At 37.1% G+C, this 17151-nt stretch overlaps 1 protein-coding gene across 8 annotated transcripts in view; it reads right to left on the bottom strand.

Annotated features, from left to right (window-relative positions):
• Positions 1-17151, bottom strand: part of Rims1 (regulating synaptic membrane exocytosis 1) — a 474432-nt gene that overhangs the window by 268056 nt on the left and 189225 nt on the right. The gene's annotated exons all lie outside the window — the stretch shown is intronic.

Here is a 17151-nt window from a genome sequence, read left to right as displayed (position 1 = left end):
TGCAAAACTATTTTCTCCACCAAACTGAAAGAATAACTATCCTGGTGTGCACATACACTGAACTTTCTTGATCTCAATCAAGAGCTCCTACTTTTACAACTCAGGTGTGCATCAACCACGGCTCCTAAGGCAAGCCCTTCCCTGTAAGAACATTTACAGTAAGATTCAAATCCCTCAACTCATCAGTTCAAGTCCTTCAATCTTAAATTGCTATAAACAGATCTACTGGAACAAAACTCCCCAACCTACAGTGAGTCTCTCAGATTAAGGATTTCTCCACACCGTAAATGAGAACAAAGAGTGTTGTACTAAGTCTAGTCTTGGGCCATCTCACCAGGAGGCAATCCTGGGAAATAGCTGATCAAATTCATCTGTGTGTCTGAGCTAGTGGGCTAGACATGAGTGCCCCTTAAACCACAGAATGCACATATGACATTGCTAATTCTGACAGTTAATGCTAAGCTGCACACAGGGTGACTGTGAGAGCTGCACTCCCCACACACAGAGGTGGTGAGCCAGGTCTGTGTTCAGTGGTGCATCTGACCTAGGATTTGGTTATGTTCTGTGTTTCTTCTTAACCTCTAACAGCTCTTGTGTAGAACTTGAATCATAACTTTTCTTTGGCAATTGGTACTTTTTCTATTTAATCCATACTTAAAGCAAATGTGTGTAAATTCCCATACAATGCAGTTGAGTATTATGTGGACACCATTCCAAATTGAAAACCAGATAATTTCACTTTATAAAGGAATATGTGTGGCATTTTACTTAATGAATGCACAGATATCTCATCAGTTCATTGATGGATTGCTACTATTTTATACTTTACCATGTGTATAAGTTCAAGTTAGTAGGAAACAACTAGGGATGACTACTGTCTCAAAAGATGTATACAAAATATCACTGGGTGTCTTATACCTTCTATTAAATGAAAAGATTTTGGGGCAGTGACGAAGAGAAATAACCCCAATCAAATACACAGAAACAAACTGAGAGCATAAAGAGAATCAAGAATAAACACTTATGTAGCCCCTAAGTCAGATCTTTACTGTTGGGACCACTAATGAATGAAAAATGAAGAGTTTTCTTATAAATTCATTCTGTAATATAGAGTATGATTTAGTGTGGTTGTCGGTAAACTTTTCAGTAAAGGTCAGATAGTAAATATTATAGGCTTTATGAGCCATATAGTATTTGTTGTAACTGCCCGTGCCCACTGTTCTGACAGGAATGTAGCCATAGATAGAATGTAAATGAATGAGTGTGAATACATCCTAATATAACTTTTATTTATAAAAAGAGACAGCAGGCTACAGTTTGCTAATGGGCCAGTTTGTCAATTCTTCATTTAGAATTTGTTTCAATATAAGACATAATGGTTTCCAAACCAAATCCTTTTGGCATTTTAAATTTTAAACATGGGAATTCTATACATTTTATTAGGACCAATCCAAAGGACCTCTATTCAGGATTTTAGCCTTTGGCTCTGTTTTTAGTATATGTATGTGTGGTTCTTGAGACTGAACCCAGGGTCTTGCACATGCTAAGCACACACTCTAAAACTGAAACACACATCCAGCCCTGGAAGGAAATTTTTGTATAACATGTCACCTATGAAGCTCTGGCCACTTAAATAACACCCTTTTCTACAGCAAAATTGTGGAGTTCCATATGAGCATGCACAAGTCAGTTCATACTTATTAATAATGCATCAATCTATCTATACATGATACCTGTCTTCAACCAAATAATAAATATAAGACGTGTACAATTCGGCAAATAATGAGAACATATACCTTCTTGATAATAGCCAATATACATCTTATATATGTGTGCATACATAATTAAATATAGTTACAATTTTCATAGTCCATTCTGAGATGAAACACATGTAATTTACAAATGATTTTATAGTCAAGACAAAATATCTGAAAAAAACAAATCCATACATACTCCCATAAAATCATAAAAGTATGGGGAAAATGTTTTTAACATAACTTGAAATGTATGTTGTAGCAGGAAATAAAGAATGCAAAATACACAAAGAATAAAATTAAATAGGAACAGTATTTGACAAGGTAATGTAATTCTGATGCAGACATCTGTCTAGAACAGGCACTGCATCTCTGTGATCAACAACTTCATTTTTAATTGTTATACAATGACAGTAAATGCTTTAGTTAGGCAGCCAATAGATACCCTTGAAATAAAATGTATGATAGCCAACTCAGTGATGGAAAAATATGAAATTTGAAAAAGTCAATACAAAAGATGTAATTTAAAAAGGAAAACATGAAACTACAGAGAAATAATGGTTAGTAACAGTGCAGGAGATGAGAGACAGAGAATGAACTCGTTAAGAATCATAAGTAGAATTCAGTGTAGCATGAATATCAGACAAAGATGTCCATGTCAGAGTTGTTAAAATTCTAGTTAAATGAGGCTTAGAACAGATAGACTCAAGATAAACTCAAACATAGCATGACTTGTGATTTCTAATGAGGTGGGTTATTTCCATTAAACATTAACACAGACAGTTTTTTTTTAATTTTCTGAGACAGGATTTCTCTGTGTAGCTTTGTAGACCAGTCTGGCCTCCAATTCACAGAGATCTGCCTGCCTCTGCCTTCTGAGTTCTGGGATTAAAGGCATGCACCACCACGGCCTGGCTCAGACAGAATGTTTGAAAAAACATATTTCAAGGAAAGAGTAATAATGCAAAAGAAATTTGAATAGATAAAATACGGTATATTATTTAACTCAAAAAACCTTACTAAGGCAGGCCAAGGGGTTCACATCTATACCTGCTGCTCTTTGAAGGCTGAAGCATGAAAACCCAGTTTTTGGTCAGTCTCTGTTATAAGGCAAGACCTTGTCTCAAAACAGCCAAACACACACACACACACACACACACACACACACACACACACCTAATGACAATAAAAATAAACTACTATCTAAAAGTATGAATTTAATGTTTTACATGACAATTTCGAGCTTAATAGCTGATAAACACATTCAGCAATGTGGCAGGATACAAGATTAACTAAAAAAAAAATCAGTACCCCTATTATATACAGATGATAAGAGGGCTGAGAAAGAAATCAAAGAAACATCACCCTTTACAATAGCCACAAACAACATTAAGTATCTTAGGGTAACACTAACCAAACAAGTGAAAGACCTGTACAGCAAGAACTTTGAGTCTTTAAAAAAAAGAAATTAAAGAAGATACCAGAAAATGGAAAGATCTCCCATGCTCTAGGATAGGTAGGATCAGCATAGTAAAAATGGCAATCTTGCCAAAAGCAATCTACAGATTCAATGCAATCCCCATCAAAACCCAAACACAATTCTTCACAGACCTTGAAAGAACAGTATTCAACTTTATATGGAAAAACAAAAAACCCAGGATAGCCAAAACAACCCTGTACAATAGAGGAACTTCTGGAGGCATCACTATCCCTGACTTCAAGCTCTACTATAGAGCTATAGTCCTGAAAACAGCTTGGTATCAGCATAAAAATAGACAGGTAGACCAATGGAATTGAATGAAAACACCTGATCTTAACCCACATACTTACGAACACCTGATTTTTAACAAGAAGCGAAAGTTATACAATGGAATAAAGAAAGCATCTACAACAAATGGTGCTAACATAACTGGATGCTGGCATGTAGAAGACTTCAGATAGACCCATGTCTATCGCCATGCACAAAACTTAAGTGCAAATGGATGAAAGACCTCAACATAAACCCAGCTTCACTGAACCTCTTAGAAGAGAAAGTGGGAAGTACCCTTGAATGAATTGGTACAGGATATCACTTCATGAACATAACTCCCCTAGCACAGACACTGAAATCGGCAACTAATAAATGGGACCTCCTGAAACTGAGAAGCTTCTGTAAGGCAAAGGACACAATCAGCAACACAAAATGCCAGCCCACAGAATGGGAAAAGATATTCAGCAACCCCATATTCGACAGAGGGCTGATCTCCAAAATTTACAAAGAAGCTAGTTTCCAAAACACCAACTAATCCAATTAAAAAGTGGGGTACAGAACTAAACAGAATTCTCAATAGAAAAATCTAAACTGGTTGAAAGACACATGAGAAACTACACAACATCCTTAGCCATCAGGGAAATGCAAATCAAAACAACTCTGAGATAACATCTTACACCCCTTAGAATGGCTAAAATCAAAAACACCAATGATAACTCATGCTGGAGAGGATGTGGAGAAAGGGGAATGATTCTCCATTGCTGGTGGGAGTGCAAACTTGTACAGCCCCTTTGAAAAACAGTATGGTGCTTTCTCAGGAAAGTGGGAACCAATCTACTTCAAGATCCAGCAATTCCACTCTTAGGCATATACCCAAAAGAATCATATTCATACAACAAGGACATCTGTTCAACTATGTTCATAGCAGCACTATTTGTAGTGGAAGCAACCTAGATGCCCCTCAACTGAAGAGTGGATACAGAAAATGTGGTACATTTACACAATGGAGCACAAGTCAGCATAAAAAAAAAACAAAACAGAATCTTGAAATTTGCAGGTAAATGGATGGAACTAGAAGAAAACAAACTGAGCAAGGTAACCGAGTCCCAAAAGGACAAACTTGGTATGTTCTCACTCATATATGGATTTTACATATAGAGCAAAGGATTACCAGCCTACAATCCAAACCACTAGAGCAGTTAGGCAACAAGGAGTACTCTAAGAGAGACATACATGGTCCCCTGTTGAAGGGGAAAGGGGCAAGATCTCCTGAGAAAATTGGGAGCATGGGGGGGTAGAAGGAGCTAGGAGAATGAGAAGGGGAGAAGAGGAGGGGTGAGGAGGACATAAGGGAGCAGGAAGACTGTGTAGGAGGAAGAATAGAGGAGAGCAAAATAAGAGATACCATCAGAGAGGGAGCCAGTATAGGTTTAAAGGGAATCAGGCACTAGGGAAATGTCCAGAGATCTATAAGGATGATACCAACAAAACATGTAAGCAACAGTGGAGAGGCTACCTTAAATGCCCTCCCCTGATAACGAGATTGATGACTAACTTTAGGCCATCCTAGAGCCTTTATCCAGCAGCTGGTGGAAGTAAAAGCAGACACCCACAGCTCAACACTGAATTGAACTGGAATCCAGTTGCAGAGAAGGAGGAGTGATGAGCAAAGGGGTCCAGACAAGGCTGTGAAACCCACAGAAACTTAAATAAGGAAGGGGGTGCTCTTTGCCCCCAGACTGATCACTGGAAAACCAGCATGGAACTGATCCAGACCCTGTGAATGTGGGTGTCAGTGTGGAGGCCTTGGAAATCTATGGGGCCTCTTGTAGTAGATCAGTACTTATCCTTAGCATAGAAATGGACTTTGGGATCCCATTTCTCATAGAGGGATACTCCCTCAGCCTAGACACATGGGAGAGGGCCTAGGCCCTATCCCAAAGGATATGACAGATTCTGAATAGCCCCTATCGAAGGTCTCACCCTCCCTTGGGAGCAGAAAGGATATGGGATAAGTAGGGTTTTAGTGGGGGGCAGGGGAGGAGGGAAGGGAGAGGGAACTGGGACTGACATGTAAAACAATCTTGTTTCTAACTTAAATTTAAAAAACTGAGAAAAAACTAAAATAAAGAAAATTTTACGCCTTTTCTTATAATTGACAAGTGGATAAAAATACATCATGATGGAAGATATTTTAAGGTAATTATAAAGTTTAACCTAACAGACAAATATGCATAGGCTCATATAAGTATGATATGTGTGGGTAAGACTGATATTGACTCTCCCTTTGACTTCTCCTCTCACATTGTTTAAATTCATATATGAAGCTTCTCAAAGTATGTAGAAAGTTCTGGGCCTCAAGAGTATTCGAGATAATCTCTTTAATGCTGAGGGGGCAATTAGTTCGCAATACATGTTTTCTAGCTCTTTCTCCATGTGTCCATGTATTGTGATTGCATGTGTGCAACGTTTCATGTTAAAAAGGAAAAGAGGCCTCATAGCTCATCAAATATTACTGCCTAGCAAATGAACTCAATAGAATTGCAGAGGCATGCATTTAAGAATATTAACATGTGCAAAAGAACTCATCATCCCCTTAATTAGCTTCCAGAAGGAATATATACACTTAACTCTGCAACAGTGTTGTGAAGTAGACAGCACCATTTCACGGTACTGACAGGAAAACTAACTTCTGCTGAGACTTTGCTTTCACTTTCTGAGTTGCCTTTATCATTCTAAATTCACCTTCTTAAGGACTTCTCCTGACTTCAACTAAAGGGTGACAATAAATGTGAATTCAACTTGGAACTTAAAACATTTCTGGAATCCATGAAAGTGTGACTTTACCAAGCAAAGTAAACTTTTGGTGAAATTCAGTTGAAATATCTGAATGAAACCTGATGATGGGAAGGCAGAAACAATGGTGATAAACTCATTGCAAAATCTTCAGATTCCCAGTAATACTTCCTTTACACTAATTCCTCATTCTTCAGTAGCCTTTCATTACACTCTCATTCCTCCATAGCATGTGTGCCCAAACTCCCTTTTTACCAAACTGACTTCAAGATACTGTTTTCTTTGCAAAACTACAACCCTGTTCTTGATGGTTTGGGATCCCAGGGTCCACTATTGTGAATACCTTTGCTTCTTGTACTATGCGGTCTCTTTCATCATGGTAAGTGAGCAAATATCTTTAGTTCAGTCACTAATAGATACACACAAGAGTTTTACTAGGAAGAGGAGTTATTTCCCCATTAATGTGTGAGCTCAAGGCCTCTAGAGTCTTAACTTAATTAGAACACTGGAGAAGTGAGAGTAGTTCCTAAGAAGACAGCCACCAGGGTGCAGTGTCTTTTCCAAGAGTAGATCATGAAGGATCAGGACAGTTCTTTCTTAAGTCCTTCCCACAAAAGCTCTGAAGCTCATTCAGATCGGCAATATTCATACTTTACCGAGGTCTCCTGTTCATGACCCTAGGCGGCCTGTATCAACCTTTCCTCATCTCACATGTTATATCAATGGTTTCAGAATAGGCCATGTCATAGAAGTGTTGTAAACATCCAAGAAAAGGGAGTAGAGTGAGAGAGGAAAGATCATGACCTTTCTCTGGCTAGGTATTTCTTACACCTTCAAATTGATTTCTTCTGACGTTTCTTCCTTTAGTTGCAGGTAGATCCTGTATTCAGCACAAAAAGACAGTAACTTAGGTCACAGTCAAGCTCACTGACTTTCTATTATCCAAGGAAAGCAAGAATGATGGAAGGAAAGGAGAAAGGGATACATGGATGTAAGAGAAGGAAATGATTCATTGCTCCCATGCCCTCAAAACTGCCTCCATAACCGGTAATAGTCATAAACTGGTCTTTAAACCACCTTATTGACCTTCCTCAATACAAATTCCTCATAGAATGTTTTCATATCTCATAGTTTCACAACACTGTCTTCAAAATGAAGTCGATCTCTTGAACCGAAATACTTGGACATGAAACCATTATTAGCATATAACATTTATTTTTTGTGGTTCTTTTTGTATGTGATGTCTTAATACTTAAATCTATTTTTAATATGTGACAGTGTTCTACCATGAATAATAAGTGAAAACACATACTTTATTACATGGTATTATGGTAAATGAGCCAACAACTCTAAATCTTCTGTGAAATTTATTTATAGCTCTTAATTTTTGGATTGACATATGTTATTGATTAGCAAAGTTGGCAAAATCGAAGATTTCAATTATATATACAAATAATGAAGTATTATAAAAACAATGATATTCACATCTAGATTTTTATGTGTGGGAAATCATTTTTGTCACTATTTCACCATATAATATCACTTATTTATTTTCGTAAGTGCATTTAATTCAAGAAACTCCATTATTCTAGTGATGAAGAGGTCAACTCAGTGATTAATGATATAGACTTTAAAGTAAATAAAAAGTGTATACAACAAGACATCATAGTAAAATAGTGAACAATTGCTAAGAGTGCAATTCAGATAAATCTTTGGAAATAGCACAAGTCCTCACAAATTTATTTCTCCCACCCACAAAGCAATCAGAAGCTAGAAGACTCCTTCTTTCTCATGTCTTGGCTTTACAAAATATAGGCACACAGAACCAGACTGTACCAGAGCAGGAAAGGGGAAGTCCTACTTTCCAAGCCTAGGAGTCAGATCTTGAAGGAAACTGACACCTTGCCCAAAGATATAAGAAGGAATGGAGCCTAAGGAAATTTACATGCAACAAACCAAGTGTGGAATGGGTGCAAAATGGTGAGTGTGTGTCCTGAAAACAAATCTATGCTTCCTTTCTCAACTGCAGGGGAAAAAACACATAGAAATTATTGTGTATCCCTTCTAGCATGTGGGCAAATGGCCACCATCAAGAGCCCATGAAATTAATGATATACAGATTAAAGACAAGAGAAATCATCTAGAATTCTCACACTAATTAAGAGTCCCCAAAATCATTATCAAATGCCAAACAGGTGAAATATGGAAATGATTAAGAGACAATGCCTTACTTGACTGAAATTTTGAAGGCATGTTATTTAAAATGTGAACATTATTCATTTAGTTTAAAGTAAATCCGTACTTTTTGTTTTGCTGTGTTTTCTGCAAGGAGTTTAGAGTCTATTCAGGAAATTTAGTATCTATGATATATATGTTAACAGCATTTCATTTCATTAACATAATCAAACAACTACATTTGAACCACAAACATTGAAACTTGCCTTCATGAAAATAAATTTAAAAATTCAAATATTATAGCGTATGTGTTGTGTGTGTTTATAACATATATGTAATAGCTGATCTATCTTTGTAGCCCCACATGCATGAATTTATATGTATTTTTTAAACATTTAATAATTCAAAAATTCACAAATGATATAATTAAGTAATACTTGCTCTGGCATTTCTTTTCTGGTTCTGGAGATCCAACAGGACTATGTGCATGTCAGTTAATGAATTACATCTGAGCCTTGCTAATCATTTTAAAGTTGCTATGTTTTAAAAATTATTTTTCATTCTATATCTAAAAAATATGATATATCTGTAGTTTAAAATAAATATATTTCTGCTTAATGTAAGTGTCCAGCAGATGGCACTACTGGCTTTTATTTTTACATTTAGTTCTCAGTCATGTAAATTAATTTTCTTAAAAATGTCTAATGTGTTAAAGAAAATTAGTAAAATCAGCAGGGGTGTAACTTATTAGAAAAATGTGTATTAATAGATGACTGTAAAAGAACAAGAGGTAGTTATAAAATCATGCAACTTCTGCTCTTTTAAAGATGATTTTCCTTCCATGTACTTTTAATACAAGTCTACGTATGTGCAGACACACACACACACACACACACACACACACACACACACACACACACACTCACATGCCCAAATATTTGGTATATTACAGGTTTTTGTATATTTTTTTACTACCAGTGTTTTTTTCATTTCATGTCTTCATCCTCTACTTAGAACTTTTAAAATATAGTTCAGCCAATCAGTGTCCCACAGTGTTCTAAAAGCACTGAGAGATGACACTTAGAGAAAGCAAGAGCCTAACCAGTGATTAGCTATTAGTGTTTTATTGTCTGTTATTTCAGCCAAGCATTTATTTTTAATTCCCTTTTCACTTTACCATAGGAGGCCACTCCTGAGGAAGCATTAAATGGAGATTATCTCAGGACAGGCAGCCTCACTCAAATGTCATTGAATGCTGGCTCCCTTCTCTTTCCCTACAGTCTGTCCTCATGTCCCTGAATGCAGTGAGACTTAGAAGTTTTCTGTAATCGGTCTTAAAAACACTGCTTCTGGGTTATGGCATAATGTCACCTGGAGACATAACAGAGCACAAAAACTGAAAACCAAGCATAAGAAGGGGGCTGTTTTAAAATTTTGATAAACAGGTTTCCTCACTTTCAGTACAACTCAAGAAACAAAAATTATGTTAAATAAGGAGAAATGACCACACAGAGAATTAATAGGAAATGATATTTTAAAAATGAATGGTGTTAAATTTTAATAAATAATAGGGGGCTGGGTAGGTGGCTCAGATAAGAGTGATTATTGTTCTTACAGAGGACACAGCACCCACATGGCAGCTCACAATTATCTGCAACTCTGGGTTCAAGAGATCTGATGACCAATTCTAGCCTCTTTAGGGACCAGGCAAGAATGTGGTGCACACAGGGGCACACACACACAAATCCTTAAAACAATAATAGTGAAAGTACGGATGGTATCATCTGTATGATAGATGCATTAAAGGTCACATGACAGGCAAGCTCCATGCACTGTCAATTTAGTCAATGGTGGTGTCTCAAATATGATCAAGACCAAGTGTTGAGAAATCAGTTCATGTCTTTGCTGAATTCTTGACCACCAATTACACATTTGGACACTTTTGGAAAAGAATATATCTAACTTTTTGAACCTAAGCCTAAGGCTCTCCTACTTGGGAAACTGGGATTGATATGGAAAATAATATTGTTTCTAGTTTAAATAATATATATATATATATTATATAAACAAATTTTCATTATTTCTTAGCTTCATGAACATGAAGAGCAATTTAAACCCATTTTTCAATTTCACCATGTGTGGGTTTTAGATATTAATAGCAACTAGGAAGAAACGCTGGGAAGTTAGTTGAGATAGTCAATGTTAAGTGCTCATCACGCTGTCCAGAACATGGGAAAGCTCAGTCCATATGAGCTATTATGATGCATGGACATGGATAATACATGAGGGAAGAAAGCACTTTGCTTTTAAGTTTCTGAATACACTTAGCCGACAACTTTGGGAAGCATATATGACTGGCAGAGTTTCTTGGCATATGGGTATCAGTATGAGTGACTTAGATAATTGATCAATATACCAACGGTAAAGGCCAGCAAGGGCATTTCATCAGGTGAAAGTCAGTCTGAAAGACAGGACCACGAGATTAAGTTGTCCTGCTGAAAGCCTGGGAGATGCAGCCAATTGGAGAAAACAAAAGTATTTTCTGAAAAAAGTTCCCTAGCATCTTTTATAGTTATTACCACTGCACAATTAGAAGGAGGAAGAGGAGGAGAAAAGGAAGGTGAAGATGAATAAATAAAATTAAAGAGATCTAGTAAGAGCTACTATATTTGAATGTATTATCAATAGATTATTTTGAACTTAAAAATTACTGACAATTACTGACAATTCAGAGAACAAGCTCCATGGACTGGAAATGGTAGCATCACAGATGATGATGAAAAAGCACTAAGTAACCAGTTCATGCCTGCAGTAACTTCTGCAGGGCCAAGCACAGGATAGATCTTGCCTTCTAAAAATTCTATATGGAGTAGCAAAATTTAAAAACTGCTAATCTATCAAACACTTGTTGCCTTTAGTTTGAATAAATTTACACACTTTGAGTTCATTCTTTATCTTAAGGAGTTGAACAAGTTTATTCATTTTTCCTTCTTTTTCGTGATAAACTATTAGCTACAACAAGGTGGCTGTAAGGACCTTTCAGCGACAGTTGGAGAAGTAATAACTACACTTTTTTTCATTACTAGACCAGAGTAATTCATTTAAAACAGCAGTGTCCTATAAACTGTTTAAGTCATTTTGTTTCTGAGGAGAAACAGAACCATATAGGATAAAATACAAACCTCAATGATTTCATTTGCAGGGTGTCTGATGACCCTGCCTTCCAAGACCCCTTCTTCTGGTCAAGTTCATATTTGCATTCTAGCTACAGGCTCTCATTCATCACCTGTATCATTCCAGACTGTCTGGTCAGACATTCTGCCTCACCCAGATATCTCTCAAGCTAGAGCAATCTCATTCTGGGCATAGAAAGGAAATGCATTGCCTGTGTCTCACTCCTAAGAAGTGAGTCTATTAAGACTTTAAGACATCATTACTTCATCTGCAAAATGGTCATCATATCCTTGCCAACTTTTGGACTTACCATGAGAAATAAAATACCTATCACACACAGTGAAGTTCTGGGGGTATTGAATAATTACTGAGCCCTCAGTCTAATACCAGCTGCTATGAAATGCATGGAGAACAATGAACATAAAATCAGAACCTGTATTTTGTCCCATTATAGTAAGGTTGATTGATTGAAATATATAAATAAGACTAAGAACTATAAAATAAATTATCTACACTGAGTCAAAATTTTAAAAGCAGCTTCTTCAAATATCCTATGTTTTGAGCCTAAATTAAATATCAGAGGAATAAGACATTTATTCTTTGAAAAGGCTTCCTCATTTTCATTTTTAAAGCAGAGAAATACAAGCTTCCTGGATTTCCCCTGCACAGTGTTCTGAATTAGTCAGCCACCATTAGGTACAGTATCTTCTCAGGCATTCTGGAGTGCATTTCAAGACAAGTGACAAGATGTAATTTCCTTCCCATTATATTTGCTAATGGTGACATCTGTTTCCATCCTTTAATTAAGACATACTGTTAATGTGCATATAAGACCAGCTATCATCTAAATAATGTAACAGGTGTTGTAAATAACTTGAACTATTACATACCTGTGAAAGGAAATGATAAACCGAGTATTTCAAATGTTCCCACAAGTGGGGGAGCCAAATTTCCAAAGAATGTTACAGTTTTTAATTTACTCACATGTATACATAATTTATACCTGTCTCATGAGACCTAGAACATGCACCACTCTTTCATCAACTCCAGACAACCTCTCCTAGCCTTCCAGCCATACCCAAGAATAATTAGTCTATTTTTAAATGTTGCCACCTTATGTTATATTTAGACACTAACAATGTGTCATACCCAGCTTTCATTAATCACTCAAATCTAGGAATATCCCATTTTTGTTTTTCATACTATTGCATTGTCTATGGAAAACTTTAAAGTGACATCAAGTTATTATGAATATGAACTGTTTTTAATTCAGTAGACTTTGCCAACAACTCTGGACAGAAAACTTAGTCTTCTGTCACAGTAATGATCCAATTACAGGAAGCATGATCAAATTTGAATTCAACAAAGTAATTAATTTTCCAGCAGTCAGTCAATAAGAAAACACCGCAATATTTTACTTATAAGCAACACCCACTCAATAGATCTCCTTCCCATGTTCTTTAGTGCTTGATTATTTCTCACTGTCAGATTAACCTTAAAACAAGGGTCCCATCCCATCTTCCTGCATAAAGCCCATAGACTAATCAACCAGTAAAAATTTAAAATTGAATGAAATGGAAAGCTATTCAGTAGAGTGACTCAGGAATACACTCTGACAAGGAGAAATCTACTTATCCTCCATCTTCTAAAGTCTTATTGACTTTTTCCCTATTAGGATTAAATAAAGCACCATCCTGAAATTATTCTACCTATTCAGAGTAAGTATCACAGCTCACTCTCAGCTGAGAGCTCCAGATGCTAAGCAACTTTATTGTTACTGTAGGAATACTTTACAAAGCATGGATGGAGTGAGTAGCTAGGAAAGACATCACCAAATCAGTAACACTTGAGCAAAGACATGAAGAAGACAAGGAAGCCAGTAACAAAGAGTGTGGCAACAAAGGGAATGGGAAGAGGGAAGGCTGAGGTGGGAGTTGGAGGGTAGGAATAAGTAAGAACAAGGGAGGAAATGGAGGGCAGGAAATGCAAATCTTAGAGCCAATCACAAAGCACCAATCCTTACACTGGGTGGGCAGGAAGAATTTCAATGCAAAAATCTGATGAGTGAGCTTCTGTGTTCACTGGATTCCAACAGCTTTGTAGCTTGTTTGTGTCAATATTAGAGTGAAAATAAAAACATAATTATCCCCATCCTTTTCCTCCCCTCATTCTTTCTAATGTACCCTCCTCTTGATTTCTTTCAAATTGATGTCTTCTTTTCCCTTGTTATTTTACACACACACACACACACACACACACACACACACACACACACACACACCACATACATACATACTCCTAAGCATACAAGTGCAGTCTGCTTAATTCATATAATGTTATTTGAATGTATGTGATTTTAGAGCTGCCACTTGGTATTGAATAACCAAATTGGGGTAGTGGTCTCTTCCACAGGGAAGACTAGCTCTCCCTCTCTCATCATTCCTTAGCTCCTTGTAATTTTTGTCTAAGGTTATGTACCTAGTAGGGTCATGAATCTTGAAGAAGAACCTATAATCACCCCTTTACTAAACCAACATAATTCTCAACTGCATTCTAAATGTTTAGCCTTATACCCACAAAAGTGTAGCTCTCATTATCAAATAAATTTTTCTTTGTAACAGATAGAGACCATTACAGAAAATGACAATCAACTCAAATGCCATGAGATCAAGTCTCCTGGAAGTTTTAGAGAAGCTTCACCCATGAAGTCTTAACAGTATGGCTGTCTAAACAAGACCTAAACAAGGAAGATACAAATAGGCATGCTGTCATGGAAGCATGTCACACACCTGGCTTAGGAGACCACAGGAATAAAAATATAGATGGCAGTCATGAGATTCCTGAGCTTCTAGGTTAGAAAAGATGTGTGACAGTGGGAAACCAGTCAGCTCTTCTTTCTTCACTCATCTTGCTTTGGATCTTACACAGCCAAGGCAGATAGGAAGTTTCATTCTCAAGTTGCATTTACTATTTGGTACCTTGCTTCCTTCCTCAACACCAAAGCAATCACAGTCTACTGCACCCACTAAATCTTCCTCAGGTGCATAACACAAGAATATCATCTCTATCAGAAGGGAATGTAGGAAATGATGGCATCTTACCTTTAGAAGAAAACAGACCCAAGTGTGGTGGAAGTCACCACTTGGCACCTGTTAAACTTCTAAAGCTTGGCAATGACCACAACATAAAGATACACCTGTACTAATGAAGTTCCCAGAGTTTCATTTATTTATATGTGCTAGGTGAATGCTAGCAATGTGCAATTTGCACTAATCCCACATGTGACAGCCTAACAGCAATACTGTTTCTACTAATGCCAACTGCACTGGGCACAATTTTTGAATCTATGACCCAATAAAAGTAGAAATATTACTTCTTAGAACACAGAATCTATGAGGAAATATAAGAAAATCTTTTGTAAATCTGCATTTCAGCTTTAAAATGAGTGCCGGCTGCAAGAAACAGAAGGAGTAGAACATTCCTTTTGAGGACAGCTGAGGCTACATATGGACATTCAGGCTAAGTCATATTACATAGCAGGACTCCATCTCAGAACACAAAAACAAAAATATTTGAAAGTATATCATCTACCTGCATAGACTATTTTTTCTATTTGTTTTGTAATAGATTACTTCTTTCCTTAAAGGGTTACACAAACTGAAATTGTTATGTTCTGATAAAGTCAACTCTTAAAGACAACTAAATGGCCTAGGAGGTGCAGTACTTGTCTGTTTGTCTGTCTCTCTTTGTTTGTGTGTGTGTGTATTTTCATCCATGTTATTGTAGCGCCTCTTGTATAGATTTTTATCTTCATTTTTTCATTTTTATGTATAGATTTTAATGTAAGTTTTCATAATCTAGGGTTGTAAATACAACTCTGGAGAGCAATAAATTATCAGACATCGAGGAGACGATCCTGTGATGAGCACAGCCTTCTTGTCTTTTGGATTGTTCATCTGTTTGGTTTAATTTGGCTCTTGCCTCGCTTAAATTTAAAATAAAGTTCCCATGTAATATATGAAGCAGGTCACTGACTTCAGAAAGGCTTGCCATAGTCATCTGTCTCAACTGCCTTGTCTACAGGAGTGCTGGTGTATCTGAACTAACACCTGCCACATCTTACTAGGGGAGCCCAGGTCTCAGAGGGTAGCATCAGAGATAGGCAGGGCCCCTACATAGTGAGTGCTGAGCATCACTGTTTCAGCTAGTGACAGTTCTGTAAAGGCCAACTGAGCAAGAAAATCTTTTCATGATAAAATGTTGATCTGTTAAATGAATGATAAATGCAGTCCCAAGAATTGAGTCTAAGAAGAAAGAGAGAAGGCAGGCTTGGTGTAACTACAAGCAAAGAGAGAGACGCAACATTTCTTATTAATTACTCACATCTAAAACCTGGTGTGTTCAGTATGTCTCCTGCCTAAAAATAATTTAAATACCCTGGCTTGGAGCACTGCTGATTTGTCACTGTGTGCATCCCGCTGCTCACCTTTCTAGATTATCTGTGTGAAGACATTTACAGGCTGCTCTAACCACACCAGCTGAGCATTACCAACTGATCAGATTGCAGTCGTCATTTAGAAATGCCCTCAGCTCTAGGGGAGGATGCATGAATTATTATAGCTTTCATAAACAGATTTCCTTTAAAACACAGGTCTCTGAGGGTTGTTTTAGCTTTGAATGCCATCATAGTAAATAGATCAGCAAAGGCAGGAGGCAAGGTGAAAATGTCTTGTGAAAATTCTATATAACTGTTATCATCTAACAGTTGAAACCGTCCTTTTCTTTCCATTCCAGAATGCTTCCCAGAGGACAAGTATTTCATCAAAGCTCTGTGGTCACCATTCCTTGCATAAGGACATTCCCACTAAACAAAAGGCAAGATTTTCTTTAATTTATTTTATACCCAATAAAATATAGATATAGATATTAGTTATTTGGGAATTCATATAATGTACCCTCATCACACTTATTTCCCAGGGTCTACCTCCTCACTCTTATGGCCTTCTCCGCTCCCCCCAAAATAAAGAAATAAATCCCAAGTCCATTTCTTGCCTTTTGTGTTGCCCAAGTACTCATCAGACATTATCAAACTCCTACTCATCAGTCCTTTAAATAAAATTGAGTCCTTCCCCATCGCCCAAATCCTGGCATGGTCTTCCACATGGTTTCTAGAGACAGCATAGATCATGGAGATCTACATGACCTATGACATCAGTATGGACTATGAACATTAGCATGGTTTCCAGTGGCAGTAGAGAACACAGGCATCAATACAGCCCTCAGATGCATCAAGGACCAGGGATACAATCATGGCTCTTGGCAATGGAACAGGCCATGGACATCAACATGGCCTCAGATGGCAACATGGGCTACAGACGTTAACATGTCCCCCAGTGGTAGCACAGCAGGATTTTAACAAAGATTGTCAGTATCTGGGTTGGCATCATGAGAAAATGCTTATTCTCTCTGAGATCTATTCCCGTTCTCTATGAACTGAGAGTA

Source organism: Cricetulus griseus, assembly GCF_003668045.3.
Source record: "Cricetulus griseus strain 17A/GY chromosome 1 unlocalized genomic scaffold, alternate assembly CriGri-PICRH-1.0 chr1_1, whole genome shotgun sequence".
Lineage (NCBI taxonomy): Eukaryota > Metazoa > Chordata > Mammalia > Rodentia > Cricetidae > Cricetulus > Cricetulus griseus.
The sequence above is the reverse complement of the archived record's forward strand: the minus strand, read 5'-3'. Positions and strand labels throughout refer to the sequence as shown.